The sequence below is a fragment of the Phocoena phocoena genome, chromosome 2, assembly GCF_963924675.1.
Source record: "Phocoena phocoena chromosome 2, mPhoPho1.1, whole genome shotgun sequence".
Lineage (NCBI taxonomy): Eukaryota > Metazoa > Chordata > Mammalia > Artiodactyla > Phocoenidae > Phocoena > Phocoena phocoena.
Window position 1 is genome coordinate 14,243,376 of NC_089220.1, and position 22,561 is coordinate 14,265,936.

The following is a 22,561-nucleotide window of genomic DNA, read 5'->3' on the forward strand; positions in this document are numbered from 1 at the left end:
ATATATGTACCTGAGACTCCTTTTCTTTTTAATAAACATGATCCATACCCTCACATTGTTATGTGAGAGAAATAACAACTAGCAGAATGACAAAAACAGGTCTCGTTGCTCATACACGTGAGACCCGGGGCAAAGCTGGAACGCACCCAGACCATGCCAGCCAGGAGACCTTTTCTGGTCCACCCTTTTGATGCAGATGGGCAGAGTTAGGGCTAAGAAGGACCCGGAGCCCCTCTGTATTTTAACGGTACATGGCAATCACCACAAGCACAGGGGAGGTCTTCCCCGCAGCCCAGAGCTCTGATCCAGGCTGCCCCACAGGCTGAGCCCACCCCCCGCCCCGCCGGGATTCTTGGCCACATCAGAAGTGCTCCTGGCTCTGTGCTCGGGAGAACAGAGTCTCTAACCGATACAGGAAAGCACTTCAGTGGCAGATAATACTCTTTTTGATCACGTTGGAGAACAGGTAGTATTTGGGTAGTTAGTTCAGTTGAAAGCACGAAGGAGGGTGATGTGGGGACATCGGGTGCAGGGTGTTTGCTCTATCCAGGACTTTTAAAAATTATTACATGTTTTTAAACAACTGGAATAATGTTCCGGTCTTCTAAATGATCTGTTCTTGTCTGATACACAGTGCCACAGACTTCCAGGATCTATTACTTGCCTGTAATTTTGCAGACCAACCTGGTACATTTCCATGAGGACCAGAAATTCCATGCGTGGATCTGCTCAATGGGATTGAGAGACAGTAGGTTCAGAATTGAACATCAGGTTTCCCGATTTAGAATGTGTTTAGCTGTTGAAAGTATTCATAATCTTAAAACATGTTTAATATGCAGTTTAGAAATGTTTGCAGGTGTTCTGGGACAACTGGGGCCATTGGAAGGTTTCTGTTGGGGGTCGTGACCCCAAAGCCAAAAGGTTTCCTCGGAGCCCTAGTCTCTACTTCTGGTGCTTGTTACCATCTGCTTTAGGGCTGTTGTGTTGAAAAGGGCTGCATGTCAATGACTATATTTAATTAATTTGTCTAACATATCCTACCTTGTTCCAAAAAGAATTTGCAATAGCTTATGAAAATGCAGTGCAACTAGAATTTTTTTTAAAGGACATGCAACAATCAAAATAAAGAGAAAAGAAGGGTAGGATACCCAAGGTAAAGTTAGGAGATAACATTAATATATAAAATTAATATCCTAGGTTCTATGTATTGGTTTAAAGGCTAGAGCGGTCAGTCATGCATGTGGCTCTAAGCTTCCCGGTAGCCAAGGCGACGAGAGGAAACACAATCACTTGTATAGTTTAAATGTTCAGGTTAAAATCAGCTTGTTACCAAAGAGGAATGCAGAAGTCCCTGGTACTAATTTGTCCTTTAGATCATCAGAGAGAGTGAGAGAAATCCTTAGTTATGTAGCAAGATGCATCCTGAAGATTATGCCTAGTTTCACAGGCAGATTTCTGTAACATCTCTTCAGGCAGGGCAATGGCAATGAGGCAGTTAGAAGCCAGTTCTTCAGTGATAGCCCAGGGATGTTGCCATCTTTAGGCTGGGGTAGGGCCATGGAATCTGTACTTTTAAAAGCTTCCAGGTGATGCTCATGTTCTTACAGACTTGATAGCTTCTGTTTTAGGTAGTGAGAAAAATGTAACTAAACCAGGTAAGTGTCCAGAGCTAGAAATACTGGGTTGATGAGTTGCTAGTGACCAATCATGAGAGAGGCCCAAATTCACCTGTGGAAGTAAGTCTAGAGAGGAAGGAGGGGAGAGTGAAGGAGCCTGAAGGGACACAGGGAGGGGAGAACGGGACGCATTCCCATGGCAGACCTCTCTTCACATTTTCTCCACCCCTTTTCGAGGTAGAGTTTAGAAGGGAAGCGATACAGATTGGGAAGGTATACTGTAATGCGAATAAAGACGTTTGAAGGTAAAGCACATTGAATATATCTTTAAATTGGATCACTTGAATTATTAGTTATTTTTATCATTATTGAATATGAATTCTTTAAATTAGAAAATATAATAAGGTTTAGAAAATATTTACCAGTAAACAGGGCTCCAGTGGTATTGGCTTTGTCACAGGGGCTGCCACTTACTAACCTTGCCTCTTAATGTGCTCGGCATCGAGCTTGGGCCATACCTGCTCCCCCCTTGCTAGACCTCACCGTAGCCCTGTGAGGAAGAGGCATCGTAGTCATCTCCCAGTCACTGGCGAGCAACTGAGGAAGGAAACGGAGGAACTGAGATCTGCTCCAAATTTGCCCATTCCAGGAGAATCCAGAAACTTGGCACTCCATTTGTGGTTAAGTGTTCTTTTTTCTTTTCCTTTCTTCTTTTCCTTCTTCTTCCTTCTCCTCCCCCTCCCCTCACTTCCCCCTGACCCCCTTGCTGAAATAAGGTCAAACATGAAATCAGAAGTGTCTGGTTGAACTAAGGGGTTAGGGGCCAAGAGTCTCCTGCCTCAGCCTCTCTCACAACCCCAGTGTCACCCTCTCAGAAAGGCCACGGAGCGCCACTGGGCCAGGATCTCACTGGCATCCCAAGCCGTGGCCTGCAGCGCTTTTGTAATGTGACTCTAAGCCCCATTTGTCATGGCTCTAGTGTGTGTGTGTGTTCAAAGACATTCCAATTTTCAGCCAAAGGACAGATGGTTATTTCCTATTTCATTCTTTATGAAGTCTCGTTTACTTTTACAAATTAGAAGAATAAATAGACAGAGTCTCTATTATGGTATTAGGATACGATGCCCAAAGTTTGGTACAAGTGCACACACCCCTGTCTTCATCTGTGTGTTCTGAAGAAACTCTGCCCCTTGGAGAGTTCTCACCGGTACCCAGGCTGTGCACTTTGTGTAACGCTGAGGTTAAAATCGGCCGAAGACTTGTGACCAGAGAGCATCTCACACCAGGGCCGCAAACGGAAATCAGCTCCAGCGTTTCAAACTTTTTGTGGTGAAAATTCAACCTGATGGGGAAGCCCAGAGGGGATTTTGAGAGATTTTCTCATCTAGCCTCCTCCCCCAGAATCGGATTATGCACAAATTGGTACTTACAGGTAGTAATTAGTTCTGTTCTTAAAAGATTTCTCTAGAGGATAATTTTACTACTTTCTTCAATAGAACGTTTCAGCCTGAATTTCTGGAAGGAACTTCTTCCCACTCTTTAATTTGAAATTCTCTTCTTATGGTTTAAATATAATTTCCTTCTGTGCTCTGTGAAGAAGAAAGCAAACAACAAAACAACAAAATGGGTTGGTCCCCTGCATCTTATTATTATAACACCTTGGAAGTGTTGCCCTCACCATCAACACCCATCGACCCTGTGGGAAGATGGTGGGACTCAGCCTCTAGCAGTAGGGTGGGTGTGTATCCTTACGTGTCCGTGTGCCCATGAGTCGGCAGAGGAATTGATGATGGTGATTAATGGGAACCTCCAGCCCCTGCCCCAGTTACCCCCACCACATACCTGCAGTATGGGTGGCTAAGGAGTGCTTCATTTTCCGACTAAACAGTGGAGTTTTTCTCTGCTCGAAAATAACTGATTTATATTGGTTTATACAGGGTTCGAACCTTTGGCCTCAGTGGTTAACCCCGTGTGTTTTCCTACTCACCTAACCTGCTACTCACACAGAAAACAATCTAGTTTTCAGATTGACCAGGTCTTAAATGAATAACTCGAGGAGTCTAAACTACACTGCTTTTTATAGGTTCTGATTCTTTGAAGATTCACAGAGGTCCCCCCTGCTCAGGCTTCTGTTGGCAGGATATCAACTGTGGCCTCATCGCCAGGTTTTCCCTGAATAATGAATGAGGCAGTGTCGAGCAAGTCAGAAATAGAAATCAATAGAGCTAAATCCCACCAAGAAGAGGCAGCCCGGCAGTGGACTGACAGAGAACACTGAGGCCATTGGGTGCCAAACACAGTAATGCACAACCTTGCACTCTCGCAAGCTGGGGAAAGAGAAAACAGAAGGCTCGTGACCTGGGAAGAGTCGTAAGGGATCAGAACTTGGGATGTACCTTGCTCAGTGGGAATGAGGAAACGTGAGCAGACTGTCCAGAGCTCAGCTTCTTTCCTGCCGATAGAGCAGCAGCTTGGTGCACAAATCTCCCGGGAGCCAAGCACCAGACATCTTCATAAATCCCATGTGTGCAACTGTGTGACCAAAATAGACCCACACACGGCCTGTTTGTCCTGGCCGCGAGGAACGTGGCAAGACCGCGAGGTCTGCAGAGACATCCTTGATCCCTGCCCCTGCTTCCCTTGGTGCTGAGCTGCCCATCAACCGTCTGCTCAGGTGCAGCCCCCCGCCCCACCCCAGGAGGGGCGCACAAAAACAGGCTTGGATCACAGGAGGTATTGTCTTGCTGATGGACTGATTTTAGTTTGAGGGAGACTGAAACTCGTGGTGTGGAGAGCCTTTTTTCAATGCCAGTTGTTCCATGAAAGACTACTCGATCTCCCCTTTGAAAATGATAGCAGGCATCCTTCGGGAGGATGTGGGGATGGCTGGCAGGAAGGGCAGGGCTGTGCCAGCTAATTCTACTTTGTTGGCTGGCAGGTAACCAGACTTAATCCTTTCATTAAAGGCATATCAGGTGTGCCCGTTGGATAAGAGTTCAGACACACACACACACACACACACACACACACACACACACACACACCCTTACCCTTCAGACTCCTTGTGAATCTCCATCACCCACGGACAGGGGTTTTGTGCCTTAGGTGCATTGGAACATTAACCCAAAAAAGCATGAGAACCACTTGATATGGTTTTAGAATGTGTAGGGAGGGCTTACTATGCAGAAGGCACTGATGCAATCTCACTGATGGATTCTTGAGGACCTTGATGAGGGTCATGTTTCCCTGAAGATCCCAGTTTGCTGACATCTGAGTCTGGACACCAGGCCTTATTAATGGTTCTGTTCGAATTCTGTTTAGAATATTCTGCAGGGTGCTTTGAAAAGAGTGTTGGACCGGGAGCAAGGACTTCTGATTTGATCTTTGTACCACTTCTTCAGAGCCAAACGTGTAGAGTTTGTGTTCAACTCTGCGCCTTATCCGGATGGGAGTGTTGGGTGGCATCATTTCCTAAGTCCCATCTAACCTCTGTTTACAGGAATAGACTTTTGCCATAGGATTTTTTTTTTTTTTTTTTTTTTTTTCTGCGGTACGCGGGCCTCTCACTGTTGTGGCCTCTCACTGTTGCGGAGCACAGGCTCCGGACGCGCAGGCTCAGCGGCCATGGCTCACGGGCCCAGCCGCTCCGTGGCATGTGGGAATCTTCCCAGACCGGGGCACGAACCCGTGTCCCCTGTGTCGGCAGGCGGACTCTCAACCACTGCGCCACCAGGGAAGCCCAGCCATAGGACTTTTTGTACTTAATTTTTCTGGCTCTTCTCGTGCTCAGTGCTGTGTCTGACCTGGAGTGAGTCGATGCTTGGTGAATGAGTGAATGAATGAATGAACGCAGGCCAGCAGTACTCATCTGAGTAGACAGCCTGTGCCTGATATAAACATGGAGAGCTCGGGCTCCTTGGGTTTGACTTGAGTCCACACAGTTGGAGATTTGGGCATCACTTGAAACTGTGCATTTGTAGAAAGGAGAACAGAAAGTGGCAAGATGGGCAGGTGGCTTGTGGAGACAGAAGTGTTGGCATGACTGTGTGAATTTCTCCAAAGACACTGAACAACGCACTGTGCCCTTAGCCTTCTGGGCCTTCATCAGGAGAAGGATTCGGTGGCACAGAGTCACGCACTCCCTGTGTGCGGGGTAGGGGGGTGGGATGCTGGGGGGGGAACTTGATGGAGGGGCCCCTGGCCTCTGGGAACCTAGCCTCCAGGACAGTTCACTGCACAGATGTACTGTGTTCAGGAAATCCAAGTGGAGGAATAAAAAAAGCTCTAAATCGATATAGGAGTGTCATTAAAGCACTTAGCTCTCCTGCGGATCCCCGCTAAGTGCCTCTAATGCACTGTGTGTGGGGGGGGGCGGGAATCAACAGAAGGTCCACTTTGGGCCGCAGCCGGGAGGGTGTGGCCAAAGAAGGTGGCCTTGAGGGCTCTGGGTCTGAGGAGGTGAGGACAAGAAGTTCTGCTGGGGCCCCTTAGGAAGAGACGTATGTTCAGAGGCACAATTTGTAAATGACCCCACCCAGCGGAGGGCACAGACTGATGGGCCGGGGCGGGGTGGGCGGAGAGCAGATCTGGAACACAGATGGGTTTTGTTTGTCAGAGTGACTTTGAACATATAAATTCATTGCCAGTGCTTAAAATTAGGAGTTTTCACAGCAGTGTTCAGATTTCTGGCTTCTCTTGACAACTTGGAGATACGGCAGCACCGGGCCCACCCTGCCTCGGGCCAGGAGCTGGCTGGACCTGAGTGGCCGTGCTCCGTGATGTCCGGGTTCACGGTTCTTAGCACCATACACCCTGCTTCACTCGGGCTCTTGCCTCTGAGTCACTGGTTAGAGAGCAAGCTTCCCGGTTCTACTGGGGAAATAGTCCAGGTTTGGGCAATTAACGCAGCCCTGCTAAAGGTAGGATAGGATGGTGGCGATGGCCGCTAAAACATTTGGAACTAACTGCTCGCTATGAGTGGACTCTCTTCTAAGCGTTGCGCTGGCTTTAATTCACTCAACCCCATGGAAACTCATGCAGGCAGGTACTGTTATAACCTGTTCTGACAGATTGCGAGACCAGAGCACAAGTTTCATAATTGGAATTAGCTGCTCAGGTGCAAGCAGTTCTTCTGTGACAAAGCTGGGATTTCCACCGAAACAAGCAGGGTCCTGGGGCCGCTCTTGACGGATCAAGGAAATTGACCATCATTGAGTCTGGTGTGGGTAGCACTGGTGCCCAGGGCTTTGTGTGGCCCATTGCCATAGAGTCTGGCACAGCCTCTGGGACACATACAGATGAGGGAGTGGAGACTTGGAGAGGATAAGGGACTTCCTCAGGGATATAGCTGGAGTCTTGAATGAGGGCCGGAGAATGAGGAAATCCTAGAGGATTTCAAGAAGGCAGTGAGGGGGCTTCCCTGGTGGTGCAGTGGTTGGGGGTCCGCCTGCCGACGCAGGGGATGCGGGTTCATGCCCCGGTCTGGGAGGATCCCACGTGCTGTGGAGTGGCTGGGCCCGTGGGCCATGGCTGCTGAGCCTGTGCTCCTGGAGCCTGTGCTCCGCGAGCCTGTGCTCCGCAACGGGAGAGCCCACAAGCGAGAGGCCCGCGTACCGCAAAAAAAAAAAAAAAAAAGGCAGTGAGGGACTCAAAAAACACAACGATGGCTAATGAGAGGGAACAGAGGAACTGGAAAGAGGGAAGAGGAGGCACAAGATTTATAAGGAAGGATCTTGACAGACGTTTCTGTTTATTCTCTTTCATTTGGAGCAAGGTTGAACTGCGGTCCCCTTCTGGTAATTTGTCATGTTTCTGGGTGCTCCAGCCCAAAGGCATTAGCTCCCACCAGCCAGACTTTTACCTTAAGAAACGACTCTGGGGGTGAAATAAGATCTGATCTTTTCTGTGCTCTCAGTTGAGATTTCTGCAGCCCAGTCTATTTCATGGGAAAGAACCATTTGATCTCCCCCGCGGACAGCATTTCAGGGCCAACAGGAGGGACCGGGCCTAATGCAGTGATGAAAACTGGAATCGTCTCTCCACCCCGAGGCAGCATAAACATGTAGCAGCCCTGGGCAGCGCTCCCTGGGGAGCTCCTTGGATTCAGTCTTCCAGAACCTTCAAGCCCTAGCGTGAATGTCAGGTTCCTGCTGCAGGCCCTTTTCCACGATGCCCATGAACCCTTACGAGAGTAAGGAAGAGGATGCCTGCACACGCACGCGTGTGCCCTCCGTTTTTCGTCCCCCCAGGCCTGGGCCATCTCGCGTTATGCTTCGATGAGCACTGACAAGCGGGGGCAGCAGCGAAGCCATTTATAGCTGAACTGTGGCGGCCCAGGTGCCCAACGCACTGCGGCACCCTCTTCTCGCTGGCGTGGCCCACCAAGACCCACGCGGAGACAAGACACAGACACTCAGTGCCCTTGACAGCCCCCTTCCAAGCTCTGCCTCACCTTGTCGCCTGTCTCTCCATAAAGCGATGCCCTCTTCGGGTAAATCGGGTGGTTTCCACAGTCGTAAACCTCCCCTCGCCTTGGGGCAATACATTCACTGCTGTATTTTCCATTTCTTTAGTGGAAAACCTCTGCAAATTTTATATTCTGTTCATGCTGTATCTGTGTATTTAGTCAAGTAACAGTGTTTTTGTTTACTTCTAACTCTCCCTAAAGTTGCGTATAAAATGGAGGCTCAGGTAAAATGTATCATTTTCATCTTGGCTTTTCAAATACCATCACATGGCAGGGGTGGAGTGTGGGTGGTAGCAGATGACCCAGTTTGAGAAGCTCATGTAATAAAAGTAATCCTAGGCTCTGTAGCCTGGGTTTGGCTTCTAGTTCACCAGGTTATTGGCTGAGTGTCCTTTGTCAAGCTGCTTCACCTCCATTTCCTCATCTGCTAAGTGGGTGTAAGGACCACTACTTTGTGAGGTTGTTACAAAGAGTAAAGGAGACGATTCAAATGACTGAGCATGTAAATGACGCCTCGTAGACACTCAGTAAATGGTTGCTGTCCAACATACAGTACTTCCAAAGGACTTCTCCCCGACATTTTCAACCAAACCTGTCTGAATTCTTAGCTAGTGTATCACAAAGCTACTTTATGCCTTTGAGTTGTTTTATGACTTCTGTCCTCTCGTTTGTAAATGCTTCAAGGTCAAAGGCCATATGTTCAGATGACGGCGTGCTTCTCATAGCATATCAGTAGTATTCTGTAGGTATATTCTATTATTTGTGCCTAGAAATGATTTTATGGATCGAAAAGGGCACATTCTATTGGAACACAAAGAAAATAACTTGAAAATGAAGAAACATTTCATAAAGGACGTGGCAGTTGGGTGGGGTCTTTATGCAGAAGGACAGCAGGGCATCTTAAGTGTTGTTTAGCTCAAGTCAGCCCCCTCTATCCTACTAAACTAACAAGGTACACCTACCTCCTCCCACATTAAATATCATTATATATAAACTATGCTCTTGACTGGTTAGTATAATGTTATTTTTAGAGACATTTAAGTGATTTTTTTTTCTTTAAATTTACAAGGTGCTTTTGCAGTGAGTTTGCTTTTCAGGTCTCATTTTTGTAGGCCTTGGAAAGCTTGGGGACCCCAAAAGCATTAGAATTAGGGGACCTGATGGATCAGACAACTAAGAAAAGGATCCCAGGCAGAAGGGGTGGTTTTGTGAGTGAGGTTGGATGCCCTAGGATGTATTTCGGGACGGTGCCTTTATCAGGTGTGACGGGGCTGCAGGAAGCATCTGGGAAGTGGAGAGTACAGTGGGAAGAAGATCAGAGGTTAGAGAAGGAGGAGGTGGTGCGTTCTAAGGAGGTTCTCAAGTAGGGGCGCTTAGTTAGGAAAAATATAAAAATCTAGCCCTTTCAAAGCCTAATTTTATTTTTTTAGATAGTTCTCAGTAAAGATCTTTTGTTTTTTTCTTTCAGTTAGCAGGATGGGACATATATGAGTTTGGGGACAGCAAGGACACTTTCTTGACTGTGCCGTTCCCTATGGGCCTGGCAGAGCAACTTGGCTTCTTGGGGTCCAGTTCCTCACCTGAAAAATGTGAGTGTTGGTCTAGGAGACATCAAAGGCTGTTTTACCTTGTAACTAACAGATGTCTTTGTGGATTCTCTCAAAAGTGTCTCATTGCTAACCATCACACAGTACACTGGAGCTAGTTATACATTTATATCTTTTAAAAACAAAAAACCTCAGTCCTGCTCAGTTGCATTAGTCCAGTGGACTGGAGGAGTCAGCTCACTTTTTCTATAAAGAGCAGACAGTAAATATTGTAAACTCTGCAGATCACACAGTTAGGTTTTACAGCTTCTAAACTCTGGCTGTGTCCTGTAAAGTTTTATTTACGGACACTGAAATTTGAATTTCATGTAATATTCATGTCACAAAATATTCATTTTTTTTCAATAATTCAAAAATATATAAGCCATCGTCAGCTCATAGGGCATCCATACAGAGACAGACAAATTTGGCCCATGGACTGTCTATAGTTGGCTGACTTCCGAATTAGTCTGCCCCTCCTCGGCAGCTGTCGGATTTTATCCAAGTTCCTGCTGTAGTCCCGCACACCTCTGGGCCTCTGTGGCGTTGTACCATCATGTGTTTCTCCCAAGCATCTTATTCAGCGACTGTGAGACCTTTCTCCACAGCCACAGTCCCTGGCGGATAGTAGGTGCTTGCTGAATGTTTTCCAGATGAATGGTGTAGTAATTGTCCCACTTGCAGGATGACTCTGTCTACATGAAACATTGGGAAATTATTGTTTCATTCCTAGAATGCAGCATCTGTTTGGATAGATCCGTACTGGAAGGTATCTATTGTCTGTCTGCATCGTTGAGTGGCTCTCCTGGCATTTCAAAGGCTGCAATGCTTGTAAATAAATTCTCCTTACCTGACAGCTGCTGTTCTAAGAATAACTCAGCTGAGAAGCTCTGTGTCTGTGATTCCAACTAAGTGAAGACGCTGTCAGATGAAAGGGGAAAGGGCTTGGAAAAGGACGATGGAGCAGTGACAGGGAAGACAGCAACAGAGGCCTTGACTGCCCCAGGTCTTCTATAAATACACCATGTGGGTCCACAGGAATTTCTAGATACCTTCCTCTCCACCATGGCAAGCTTTTGAGAATACAGCCCATCTGTTGAGTCCAGACTCCCAAGAGGCTCATTTAAATGAGCCCCTGAAATATTTATTTTATCGCTTGTTTGTAATTTTAAGGCAAGAGCTTTATAATTTCAACTAAGGAATGGTGTTCAGTATTCAAGCAAGGTGGTGTTTGTCCTGGCTTCCACTTGCCCGTGAGAGACGCGAGGCACTTAGGGAAGATGCCTCTGCACAGAGCTGTATATCTGGAGGATGTAATGCCAGGAAGCACAAAGAAGAAATTATGACCATTTACTTGTGTATTATTTTCTCAATTTGAAGCACTTGAATTCCAGAGCTCTTAAATCAAGAGGTTGAATTCCTGGCATTTTAAAGTAGACCACTTGAATAAGCTGTTTAAACCATTAGAATGGCTTTTAAAAAAAAGTCACCAGTTTCTTGGATTATTTGCTCTTGAGATTTACTTAATTGAAGTTTTTGCCTTTTCATTTTCCTTCAAACCAAAATGATTTCTACAGTTAAGGAAGTTTTAATTTTATTCCTCTGGGTAGAGTAGATTTCATGCTTCAATCAGTTCCCCAACAGGTCAAAGCAGGCAGTTTTCCACAAGTTTCACATAGCGCACCGTACGCAGATACATGCTTAGGGTTTCAGCTTTGACTTTCTTCCCCATGGGCATCGTATCTGTAAATACAACGGTTGCTACATTTTCAGGGTCTTAGGCCCATATCAGCTGAAAGCTGCCTTTGATTAAAACCAGCCATCAGGGAAGGGAGAAGATAGGGATGGGAAAAATATTAATAATGAAGTTATAAAATTGTTCTAGACACTGATTATAGATCATTTGCTTCTGTTGACGAAAAGCAAAACAATACTAAAATGCGGAAGTGTGGAGGGTAGAACTAAGATCAGAATCATCTATTTGCACATTTATAAAATGCCTATTGTATGTTAGTGACAGTCTTAGACCCTCAGGAAACCAGCAGTGAATAAGTACTAAGGTCTCTACCCTGTGACATATATATTTTAGTGGGAAGACAGAAAGCAAACAGATGGAGAAATGAATATGTAGTGTGATCTCAGGTGGGGATACTTGCCATAAATAAGAATAAAGCAAGGCAAGGATAGAGTGGTGGTCTTAGGGTGCTATTTTAGGGAAGGTAGCCAGGAAAGGCCTTTCTGAATAATTGATGTAGGAACCAAAATGATGAGAAGGTACCAGTCATGTCAGCATGTAGGGGAAGAGCTTTTTAGGCAGAGGGCAAGCGCAAAGGCCCTGTGGCAGGAACAATCGTGGCTTGTTGAAAGAACGGCAATATCAATGTGGCTGGAGAGGTATGAACAAGACAGAAGGTTGTAGGAAAGGAATTGGGAGTGGCAAGCAGAGGTCAGATCATCATAAATCATGAAATAGAGACTGGGGTTTTATTCTAATTATGATGAGAAACTGTTGGAGGGTTTTGAGGAGGGGCAAGACTTAATCTGGTACGCTTTTTGTAAAGATCACCCTGGATATACGTCAATCCCAATCTCCCAGTTCATCCCACCCCGCTTCCCCCACTTGGTGTCCATATGTTAGTTCTCTACATCTGTGTCTCTATTTCTGCTTTGCAGATAGGTTCATCTGAACCATTTTTCTAGATTCCACGTGAGAACCTACTTTATAGCACAGGGAACTCTACTCAGAACCCTGTGGTGACCTAAATGGGAAGGAAATCCAAAAATGAGGGGATATATGTATACATATAGCCGATTCACTTCTCTGTACAGCAGAAACTAACACAACATTGTAAAACAACTATACCCCAATTAAAAAAAAAAAAGTTAGGGAGTTTGGGATTGACGTGTACACACTGCTGTATTTAAAATGGATAGCCAACAAGGACCTACTGTGTAGCACAGTGAACTCTGCTCAATGTTATGTGGCAGCCTGGATGGGAGGGGAGTCTGGGGGAGAGTGGATACGTGTCTATGTATGGCTGCGTCACTTTGCTGTGCACCCGAAACTGTCACAGCATTGTTAATCGGCTGTACCCCAATATAAAATAAAACGTTAAAAAAAACTGTAAAACAAACACACAAGCAAAAGATCACCCTGGAGAGTGGAGGACAGAATAGCTGGGCAAGTGGCGGTGTCTGTGGAAGTGGAATTCAGTTAAGAGTCTACTGTCATAATCCAGGTGAGGGATGATGGCAGTTTGACCAGGGTGCTGGCAGTAGAGGTGGTCAGACTTGGCTGTTTACCATAATCTCTTAGCAGAGGCCTTGAACTATACAACTTTTTCTCTCTCCTTAACATAATTCAAGCCTAAGGTGTAAACTTACCGAATTGTCTGTTTAATTGGACCTGGAAGTACGATCTAATTTGACATCTTCTAGTAATTCTTCTCTGCCCTCTCCTAGCTCTCCTGGATTCCATAAAGCTCCACTAATAACCCAGTTTTTTTGGTTTTACTCATCAAAGTTTTCTTAGTTCCCAGGTGTGGATATGAGGGCAAAGAGGTAAAAAGGATATCCTTCAGGTTTGATTACAATAATCATACTTAAGTTCTATATACACTTTTCAATTTACAGAAGTTATTTTATTTGTATCTCTGTTTTTGCACTGGAAACTTTTGATAAAGGATGGGTGGATGGATGGATGGACAGTTGGGTGGATGGATATTTGATGAGTGGAAGGAAGGAAGGAAATAAAGTCTCTCCCTATATTCTACACCCTGAAATTGGAGGGAGAGGAGATAATATTCATTTAATTTGATTTTCTCAGTAATCCAGATTTGAGCTTTTTCAACCATGTCCTGCCTTCTCTTTTCTTCAGCTGTGCAGCTCCATTCCCCAAACAATGTGAGTTAAGAGATAGGGACTAAGCCAAGATTCTCCCCACTCTCTCTAATTGCCCTTCGTTGGGGCCTTCAGAACACTGAGCATAGGAATATGTGAAACCCACTGTTTCAGGGTAAAGGACCTCAGCCCTGGGGTATGTTCCTCATGGGCCTCTGATCTGCTGTAGTGCAGACACCCAGGCCTGGAGGAAATCATGCCCTGGGAAAGTATATCTTTTCATTTAAAGATGTAAAACAATTAAAATGTGAACAGCAGCTCTCAGCGGTGGCCTCTTACCATTAGGGTAATGTAATGGGAAAGACTGTTGATGTTTTGGGGTTGATGAAAATGTTGACCTTTTTTCTGGTAACAGCTTTATTCAGGTGTTAATTCACATACCATACAATTCACTGGTTTTTAGTATGGTCACAGAGTTGTGCAATCACCACCACCATTCATTTCAGAACATTCTTATCACCTCAAAAGAAAAAAAAAAAGCCCATACCCTTTAGCCATCGCTCCGCCACCACGCCCCCAAAATGATCATTTTTTAAATCAAATTTGTAAGTCATTGGCCTGCTGGAATTTTCGCTGTGATCCTGAGCTCTCAGAGAGGGCGCCTGTAGGCTTGCAGCATGCGGAATGGGTAGGGCAGGTGGGGCTCTGTCCCCTTGCTGCTTACCATGTGTCTCAGGGGGCCCCCTTCCCTGCTGGGGTCCTCCAGAATTTGTGTGTGTGTGTGTGTGTGTGTGTGTGTGTGTGCGCGCGCACGCATGTGTGTTTAACCAGGCCACTTACAGAGCACACACAGGGAAAAGCTCCACTTTTGGGGGAGAAGGAGGGAGAAATGTGAATTTTGATGCATTCTGTTATGTCTCTTTTACCTGAAAATTGCTTCTTTCTCACGGAACTGCTTTTCCAGAAGAGGGCCCTGGTGGATGAGACAGTCTTCTTTAGTTTATTTCACAAGTGATTTGTAATCTTGAGGCTAGGCGCTCCAAATGGCGGAAAAATGTATACCGCAAGAAATATCCAGTTCAAGAGACGGGGACGAGAAAAGCCAAGCTCCTGTTTCTCTCTCTTTCTTTTTTTTCCTTCCAGCGCCTTTTTCAAGCACTAAAAGCCCAAAAAATTTTTAAATGAGAAACCTGTAGTGAATATTGTTTCTTGCTTTCAAACAAGAAAACATTTCTTGCCCTGGAGTATTTTATGCCCCAGAACACTTCTTTGCTATTTCGAGTTGCAGGGTGAGAATTGTCAGCTCTCAGTCGATAGATCACTGCAGCATCCTAAAGACGGAAACAGGAAGAACGTGACCGATGCCCACCTGTGTATCTTTTGCATGTGCTTCCAAAAATAGGATGTGTGTGCATTACACTTAATTTTTCCTTTGTACTTATTAGCGTTTTGGTATTCCTTTGCTGCATAAAAACATAAAAAGCCCAGAACTTAGGTTATCCGGTTCTGCTGCTGCTTTGAATTCAGACTAGCTTTGCAACTTCTGAAGCTTCAGTTTGCCCATCTGTGAAATTCACTCAGCAACCCCTACTGTGTATCCCATAGCACTTCCATCCACCTGACAATATAAGTCTTGATTATTTTCCATCTCCTCATCACACCCCTAGAATATCAGCTCCTTAAGGCCGGGACTTTCTTCTTTGTTCATTGCTGTATTCCCAGCATTTAGAACAGTACTTGGCATATGGTAGGTGCTCCGTTAATATGAGTTAAAGGAAATGAGCACACACATGCTCATTTAGGAAGCACGTGCTTCACTGCTTCCTGACTTCCTACCTGAAGTCAGGAAGTTGGACTTAGATGATTCGGAAGGGCCCCTCTGGTTTTTAACATTTGATCATCCATGCCAAAAGCCCTCTCCGGAAGCTCTTCTGACACATTTTTGTATGTGTATGAAGGATAACGGGGTTTTCACATGCCCTGATCTGAACTTCTTGTGTGTTTCCCTTTTCTATAATCTTAAGGAGAAAGTTAAGTCTGGGGAGTCTTCACTCTTGTAGCCATAAGAAGACAAGGTACGTGTTTTTCTCTGTGGTCTCCTTTGAAGTGAAATTCTTATACACATCATATCCTGAAGGGCAGATTTCTTTTTGTGTATGTATATGTCAGCTTCCATATTAGCACACGCCCAGAGCCTAATGGGAAATCAGACAACAAACCTAAAACAAGTCTAGTAAATTTGCCTTTTCATACCCTTCACACTTGATAAGATTTTCACGACAGTTGGTAGGTGAACTCCGAACATACTTGGCCATAGGCAGATTCCTGTGTGTCTTTGCTTCCTGAAGATAGGACTCGTAGAAGGACTTGTAGATGGCATTTGTAGGTATGGGGTAGACAAGGGAAAATATTTCAAGACTCCTGGATTATTTGGGGACCTTGCCTTGGGTTGCCTTTGTATTATAAGGTCAGATTTAAGGTCAGGAAAGACGAGTACCAATACGATACGTTTCTGCCTAAGAAAATACTTTGTCTTTTGCTGAAACTTGATTTCATTTTGCTTGGTTTCTCAGGGTGATTTTGCCTCAATTCTGTACAAATAGGATTTCTAGATACTTGGTGTGAAGATTAACTGCGTGTCTCTACTAGTTGACAATGAGTTGGATTTTGCAGGTTAGTTTGTTGTAACTTTTTTCTCTGAGCATCTCCGTTATAGCATCAGTGCAGAGAGATTTTCTTGTGTAGCCAGGGCTGAATACAGCTTTTTACTGTTTTCATTCTCCTGCGAGATGGACTTAGGGGAGCTCTTATGTGAACTGAGGCGTGTCAGGGAGAGCGCTCATATGGGTCTATTGGCGGATGCAAGGCAGACACGGCTGTGTTTAGATCCTCCCTCAGAGTTGCGGGAGCCCATTCGTGCCGCTCCCTCACCTCCGTAGGTCATGGAAAATGGCAAAAGTAGGATTGTTGAGGTAATTTTTTGAAGCACTGTTATTGTGGTTGACATTGATCATTTACTACTTCAGTTGCATTCCGTGATGTCAGGTTTACTGCACTTACCTGTAGAAGAAGGAAAATAAACCCTCTCAGAGAAGAAAAGGGCAGCGTTATTATGTGTCCATGGAGTCATAATATGGCCTCATTGTCTATCGCTGCAGCCATCAAGGATGTATTCATATAAAATAACACAGCAAAGCTGATGCTTAGAGGTTATGAAAGAACATACAGGGGTTGTCAAAGCTGTATCTGGGTTAAAATATGTTGTGATACTCCCAGCCCTCCTCAACAGAGGCTATTTACGATTACAGTACGGGTATTTGTGCTGCTTTCATTGTATGCATCCTGAATGAAGAATCAGCTCTTTAAAAAGAACATTAAAAATAAAACCCATGTTGTAGAAATCTGACTTAGCCCAAAGAGATTGTGGGTGTCTTAAATGGCTACTCATTTCCCAAGGTGGTGGCTCAGAGGTTTCCTCTTGGTCGTGAGATATTTTGACATGGCATCTGTACTTTGCCTTTTAAAAACGATGTTCTGTCTGTGAAAATACATACATACTTCCTCACAATCGCTTGTATGACTCTTCGGGGATGTGAACCCCCAACCTCCTAGGAGGGAGGGTTTGTCTCCTCCTGTTTCGGAATTGGCCTCACCCCAGCTTCTTGCCCCACCAGGTTCTGGTTTCCAGCTTGGACCATTTCATTTCTCTCTCCCATCAGGGGGCGAGACTGGTTGAAGAAACTCTTGTATAGAGAAAGTGTAAATCATACCTCAATAAAGCTATTAAAAAACACACACACGCAAGCACCCTGATTAATGGACTATGGCACCACTATGTGAATACCGCACATGGTTTTTAAAAATAGCTCTTTCACTAGAGTGTTTTGGTTGAGGGTGTGTATTCTTGGATTGTTTTTTATTATTACTTTTTTGTATAGCATTGATAGGAAAAGGTAGAACTCTTGTAATAATACACGCAGTATTTAGATTGGATAATACTCCCTTCTCTTTTTATGGTGATTTCCTGACTTTCTCCTTTGCTTTTCCCTGCTACTTAAGCATCAAGTCTCGGGCATTTTCCCAGTGTAATTGTTGATTAAGTGCTGCATATCCTGCAACGATTATGAGAAGATTATTGTATTCGGCTTTTAATCTCATGAGTGTCAAATATTTTACTTTAATGGTATCTTTATTGTTATTATTCTTCACAGCTCTTTCTGCTTGAGTAATGCAATCAGGCAAGATAAAGGTAAGAGCACAAATTCAGCACTTTTAGAATAATAATTCTTTGTCTCAGAATGGAAAGTGCCATCTGCAGGCTGTTCTGAAATGCTGATTGGGATCTGCAGAGATGGAATTAGGAATGCCTTAGGCCTCTTTTGGTTGCAAGTAACAGAAAGCAGCTAGCTCAAGGAGAAATACATATAAAGATAGAGACCTATTGGAGGCAGTACCAAGGGTCTCAGGACCCCAAGGCCAGGCTTGTAGCAGGGAGGCACCAGACGGCTGCCAAGAACGCAGGCAGCACTCACCTCCTCGCTGCTCCTTTCTGTGCGTCCTCTGTGTTTTCTCTAACGTTGTGTGGGAATTGGTCAGTGGTCATCGGTAGCTTTCAAGCTAAATATCCTCTGTAGACGAGAGCAGCCCAGGTGGACCAGCCATCTTTTGGTCTCAGTTCCCAATTCCCAGGAGCAATGGGAATTCTGATTGGAACAATTGTAGTCATGTGACACACACACCCCCCACCCCGTCCAGTCAGCTGGTCCAGGAGAGCCGTCTCATGACGTGAATCGTGGCAACCAGGGGCTCTCCCCGTTGCCGAGGGAAGGCGCAGCTCCAGAGAAAGAGGCTCGGTGTGAATGGACCTGACACCTGCAGTAGGGCTGTGTTTGTATATTTTTGTGAGAAGGACGGCGACCCTGACTCCTCATGCAGCCTTCAGTGATGCCCCACACGCTTCTGCAGGAATCTGAATGCATATTCCAGAGCTTGGGTTTCTGAGGGGAACCCCCAAAAGCAATTTATAGTCAACTGCCTATTGCTTAGCTGGGCGAGAGGAATCAACAGTATGAGTAGCTCCAGTTACTGTTTCCACAGAACCACTGATGTCTCCACTTTATAGATGGGGAAACTGAGGCTGGAAGGACAGTGTGTCACCTGTTGTCATGTCACTTGTTCTGGCTGACTCCAGAATGCAGAGCCAACCATGGTACTAGGTTTGGGCTTTATCTCTACAAGCTGACAGCCGATGCCTCATGGGTATGTAGGGAGGGCAGTAGGTGGTTAATAGGGAAGTGGCTGGTTACACGTTGGCCTGAAGTGGAAAATTTGCTGGGAATAATCCATGTTGAGTAATATTTGTGCACGTCATGAGGACTTAACCTCAGCATGAACTTTCTATATAGAAACCTAAAATCCATGTAAATGTTTTAGTTGGACTTCAAGCCATAGGGCATCACTTTGAGTAGAGTGTGTCACAGGGACAGAGTTCTGACTGGTCCAGCCAGTGTCATCCCCTACTCATTGCTCAAAGGATTGCATTGTCTGTAATATGGGGGATGGCGCTAATTGGAAAACCGTGGCGTATCAGTCAGTGCTAACTAACAAAATCATGGAGCCGGGGAAGTTGGTGCAGTTTCTCCAAGAGTGATCATTGTGGGTGGCGAGTATTGAGTGAGGGGTAGAGAATCAAACTGTCTATATAGATGCTGCTGCCATGGAAAGAGTACTGGGCTGACAGTCAGGGTTCTGGGGGCCAGGCCCAGCCACTGACCATCTGTGAGACCCCAGGCGAGTCACTGCCTGCTCTTCACCACTCCGCTTTGTTTCTCCCTTTCTTTTTAATATGTTGTAAAAAAAAAAAAAAATCGTAAAGTACAAAAAGATATATAGTGAAAACTGTCATCCTCCTGTGAAAGAAATACAGCTCTAGTCTCCCTCCTCATAGGTAACCGGCATGATCAGTTTCTTATGTGCCGTTTGATAGCCGATGCCTTTACACACCTGAGTATCTGTGCACATTTATGCAGACGGGGACATTCCATATGCATTATCCTGATCATAAAGATCTTTCTGTATCAATGCATATAGAGCTATCCTTTTTGGGGACTCCGGAGTTTTTCACTGTGCGGCTGGATTGAAGTATCCTCTGGTCTTGGACATTCTACAGATAGGGTTGCAAAGTGGCGTTTTGTTGGTTCAGTTCCTTAATTGAGTGAGGTTGAAGGCCATTTATATTTTTTTCTGTATGTTCCCTCCTTGTGCCCGCTGCTCTTTTTCTTTCCCCCATTGAATTTTTCTTTTCTTACTGCACCTTATTTTCCAAAGAGGTAATGATCCAAGTGCCAGTCATTTCTACAATTGGGAATATTTTAGCTGGGGGAGAGATCTGATGGATGTTTACTGAGAAGCCCGGGTACCTGGGAAAAGGCCCCGCGTCAGCTCTGGAGGCCGACTTCGTTTACCTGGTCCCTTTCTTCCTCCCCATTGTTGTTGAGGTGACAGCATGCCGAGTTCCTCAGCAAGCCTCAGACTTAGTAGGGGGAATACCTGCCCAATAGTGGGGCTTTACCAGTTTTTGCTGGTTGAACAAAAGAGAGAACATGGCATCGTGGGACAAGATTATCTTTGGGATCAACTAGTTCTTTAGACATTGACCTGGGTTCAAATCTTCTTGGCTCCAGAATTTGCAAACCATGCAAACCTCTCTGGACCACAGTTTCCTCGTCTGTAATATGGGAATAATAATACTGATGTTGCCAGGCTGTTCTGAGCAATAGAAAGAACATAGTAAAGTATCGAGCACATGACAGGTTTTCAGTAATTGACAGCTTCCCGTATTAGTGTCATTGTTCTCATCAGGACTATTATTGCCATCACCATAAACCCAATGAGTGACAGGGCCATGGGCTAAGACTAAACAATTGATTCATGAGATGACCGTGTTATATGAGATTGTGACTTTTGCAGACCATCTGCGTCTTTGCAATAAAAGTTTATTTGCACCCACATTGATTTCATTTGTCTTGTGACCATCATTTTCTTAAGGCTTTAAGCCTCTGTTGCTAGACATAGTGCATAATGCCCATGTAGTTTCAATGCCCATCCAGTTTTCGGGCCTTGAAAAGGAAGAGTGACTTGAAAGTATTCTACTTGAATTCTTAGTGAGAAAGATCTGAAAACTCTGCTCCTCCCCTTGCCTCCCCCAAGAAGTCTGAGAGATCAAAACAAATAATCTTTCTCTCTGCATCCCTTAAACCCAACTTAAGAAATTAACGAAGGAAGATGGATAGAGTGAAATAAGACTCATCGAGAAGAAATGGGAGCCTCCTAATTGATTCCCACAAAGCTGCTGGTTATTTACAACTAGGAAAATTGCCTGCTTGGAGATACCAGTTCAGCGCTCTGGTTCCACTGGTTTGACAGGAAAAAGTCACTGCGCCTGGCTGGAAAAGTTCTTAGGGAGGAGGAAAGTAGAGTGAATTACATCTGACTGGGTTTTTTTTATGACTATTTCTTTTTTTTTTTAACTGTTCTTTTTTTAATTAATTAATTAATTAATTTGGCTGTGTTGGGTCTTCGTTTCTGTGCGAGGGCCTTCTCCAGTTGCGGCAAGCAGGGGCTACTCTTCATCGCAGTGTGTGGGCCTCTCACTAACGTGGCCTCTCTTGCTGCGGAGCACAGGCTCCAGACACGCAGGCTCAGTAGCTGTGGCTCACGGGCCCAGTTGCTCCATGGCATGTGGGATTCCCCCCAGACCAGGGCTCGAACCCGTGTCCCCTGCATTGGCAGGCAGACTCTCAACCACTGCGCCACCAGGGAAGCCCACATCTGACTGTTTAACACCATCTCATTCATAGATTTCTGCCTTTTCCCCCAGTGGATCATTCGCAGTCTCTTTTTCAGTATATAATTGTTCATTTTAAATTTTCATGTTTGCTCTAGCTGGGTGTATGTTAATTACTGGCAGTCTGTAATTATGTTGTCTATTTGTCATTTCCATGGCAGCAAGGGTAGTAAGCTAGAACTCTTCCAATAGCAAGAATTTTAATTTATAATTCCCTCCCCCCAAACCGTTTAGAAATTGATACGTTTCACTCGCGTTCTAGGTGTAGTTCAATAAATGCCATGTTATTGATGTTCGTTATCAGGTTTTAAGCTAAGAAATGCCGCTGTACTCTAACTTAGAGATTCCCAAGATTTTGGTGTATTCATTCAATCCACAGCCACTTACTGAGCACCCACTGCACACTAGGTGCTTGGGATATAGTCTCTGAATAGAACAGACAAAATAAAATATTCTGTAGTTCTCTGTGTAACAGGACTGCCCAGCTGACCCCTAAAGCCACTGTCTGGCTGGCGGCAATGGCTGTGTGTCCCCTAGGCTGCCAAACGCTTGTCTGTTCCCAGCACTGTAATAATGAGGAATATGGTAAGAAGTTTGAAGCCACTGGCAATTAAAGTTATTATTTCACATTAAAGTCCCCCGATATGATATTGGCAGCTGAGACGTACATGGAAAGCATAATAGTTTAAAGGTCATCAGATTAGTTCCAGACATCCCCAGTATCTGGGTGCAAATTAAATTAGAGGTACATCAAATCGATCCAATCAAGAAACAGGTCTGGGATTAGGGGGCATGTTCTTGCTGTATGGACCAGGTAAACAGAGTGACCGTTGATACTGCCTGAAGCCACATGCCTCGAAGGAAGTTCCAGCACCCTAGATTGAAACTGACCCCTGGAAATGATTCCCAAGACTGGGCTGTTCTGGTGCTATGAGTACAGAAGGTGGGGACTTGGGAAGGGTCTAGAGTGGAGCTGAAGACTAAAAGTTCAGTGAAACTGATTTAAGAGATGGTCCTGCTGGTGGATAATGCTGAAGAGCAGGTGCCTGCAGGAGAAGGGATCTGGGGGAAGTTGGGCAGTTGGAAATGCTCTATCTAAAAAAGGCATGTGGGGCTTCCCTTGTGGCTCAGTGGTTGAGAGTCCGCCTGCAGGGGACATGGGTTCGTGCCCCGGTCCGGGAAGATCCCACATGCCGCGGAGCGGCTG

The 22,561-nt window shown here is 45.2% G+C and overlaps 1 protein-coding gene across 2 annotated transcripts in view; it reads left to right on the forward strand.

Moving 5' to 3' along the window:
• FOXN3 (forkhead box N3) overlaps positions 1-22,561 on the forward strand; it is a 296,834-nt gene that overhangs the window by 199,147 nt on the left and 75,126 nt on the right. The gene's annotated exons all lie outside the window — the stretch shown is intronic.